We start from the raw sequence: 2,806 nt of genomic DNA, 5'->3' as shown, positions 1-2,806 counted from the left end.
AGTCTACTAGTGGAAGCTAGAAAGGTTCTCCATCCATGACACACCAGGTGACAACCAGATGCTCTCCATGACTGCGGCATGGCTGGGGGCCGGGGCGGGGATGTGGCGCTGCATTGTTGGCCGTGGTTCAGGTGTACTTCCAGCCACACGAAGCCAGCCGGCGCTTCGATAGCTACTCCTCAGGTTAGGCTAATTTACAGGGCGGGGTTCCTGACTCAGGGCGGCTCGTACAAAGATGTGTACCGGCTTTCATGCGGTTAACCGACATGGAAGTAAACCCATGTTTGTTAAAGGCTACAATGAAAACTCCACCGTTACGTTGGTTGGCTTATTGCACGTTCAACAACAAAGCAGATAGCTGTAAATGTTGCTTGTTGGTTCAGCATTTGTCATGTTTTGCTATATTTATCATTAATGCAGGAAAAACACTGTAAAATAAATCTGAGCTACTGCTGTAGGTGAGCAGCGGGATGCTACAGTTACTTTTGTAGACAATCTGATCTGGAGCCACGTAGAGTGTTAGTCAAACAATTTAGTCTGGTAAAAACTGTAAGGTCTCATTTTTATTCAACAATAAAGTGCATTTACAGGGTCAGGTGCGATACAATTATAAAAGAATACAAGAATACGTGTGCTGACAATTAGTTAAAGTATATATTATAATAACATATAAATACATAATAAATAAATATTTGAAATATATTTGTTCTTTTCTCTATTTTATTGCACACTTTACACACAAAAAAGGTACAAAACTCAGCTACACTTTTTTTTTACACATTAAACCTTTATTAAAAAAAACATTTAAAAGTACAAACAGACATGTACACAACATTATGGTACGGAGAAACTACGATATGAATTTAAAGAAGTAATATAAGTAATAATGATATTTAAAAAAAATAGAAGGGGAATTAATCAAATAAAATAATATTGAGTTTTAATGAGTTCTTTTCCAGAGTTTACCATACATTTTGGTAGTTTATCATTTGTCTAAGTGTCTATAGGTTCAAGAGTATTGCTTTTTTAAATTCACATCAAAATCCACTGAAATTGGGTTTAAACCGTATGTCTTTATTAATAATAGGTTCGTTCGAGATGAGCCAGTTCTGCGCAGAATCGATCGGCGGCGATCGGCGTGCAATGCATGCTGGGTAGACTTGTGTCCGACTTGATCCCGACTTGCTCTGATGTCATGCACACGTGGTCAACGATGATCTCACGAGAGTGAGGCGACCGTTGATTTTAGAGCCAGGCGCCGCATTGAGCCCAATCCCAACCCCCACCTGAAGGACTCACGGACTCTGAGGCTTTAGTTCTGTCCCATCGTGGAGTGTTTGAGTCTCTGGCATTTTGACCCTTTATGATCCCTTTCCCTAAGTCAGCATTAGATGATGACTTTGCTCAAGGGAATTACCCACAATTCATAGCAATGTGACGTTAAACACACAGTTCCCAATGGAAGCATGGAGACGTAAAAAAACAAAAAAGGTAAACAAAGAGACACGTGACAAAATACCTTTTACACTACAACATTACGGATTAAGGATGGAACATAAAAACATGAAATCAGAGGAATGCAAGCAGAATATATATATATTTATATATATATAATATTTATTTACATTCATCAAACATTTTGTTTTGACAAAACGAGTGAATAGATCATTTAAAATGACTTCTCATCTCGTGAGAAAAGAGCCTTGAAGACGTTCAAATCAGTGAATAAAAAGTATAAAATAAATACACAAATGTACACAATATGTGTTTATGTAGTCACGTGATATGTTGCAGCAAAGTGCTGTCATTCATATTTACACCATCAAGCCCTAAAGCCTCTCACACTCAACCACTTAGAGGTGACTAGTGGGTCCCTGAGGGGTCAGGGGTCAGGGTTTAGGGGATGCTGGGATTGGGCCTAGCTCTCCACGGACTGCGTGGCCCAGTGCATGATGGGAAACGCCTGAGCTGAGCTGAGCTCTTAGCTCTGACAGCAAACACCACGTGTAGAAAATCCTTATTTCATGTGTAGTTGTAATACTTAATGCTGGATTGTTGACTATCCGTCTCATGTTTAATCTAAAAACACATCTTGTGTGGTTGATGATAATAAAGTGTATTTATGCAACACACATCTAAACCAGTAGTCATATTTCACAAGCAGACATAAAAAGAACAAAGGATGCAGCTACACACACATTTCTACATAAACACATGTGATCTGTAAACGACAAGTAGCCTAAAGATCGGAACTAACAGGAAGGCCCCCTGCTGCTGCCGCCTGCTCGCTCTTTCAGAACGAGCCTAATATGTTGTGTCCGTCTGTCGGATTGCCCCTGAATGCACCGTCGAGTCTGTTTTGGTGCTGAGAGGGCTGTGACAGAGCCAACCAATCAGGTCCCGAGAAGGAGCCCGGAAGTGTCACGTGCCCCCGCCAGCCCCGCCCCCTCCAGCCCCGCCCCCTCCAGCTCCCTCGTAAAGCGGCGCGTCCTCGCCGTTAATTCATTCCTCCTCCAGTGAGCGGTTCCTCTACAGCTGCTCCTCCGCCGTCGCCAGAGAGACACTCCGCATCCTGCCAACGACACAAAATAAAAGAAACCACACTCTTTTTCTTACATACATTCACAGCGAGAAAAATACATTTCGTGCCGATTAACCGACATAAATCTTCGACTGCGAGTCTGCGACACAAGCCAAAAAAAGAAGGCTCCACATCCGCCTGCTCAGTACGGGTGGGGGTGGGTGGTCGGCTCACGAGCGTTTTGCATTTTATTCCTTCTTTTTTTTTTTTTTTAAGAAAGCAAAC

The sequence above is a fragment of the Taurulus bubalis genome, assembly GCF_910589615.1.
Source record: "Taurulus bubalis genome assembly, chromosome: 9".
NCBI lineage: Eukaryota > Metazoa > Chordata > Actinopteri > Perciformes > Cottidae > Taurulus > Taurulus bubalis.
Note: the sequence above shows the minus strand (reverse complement) of the source record.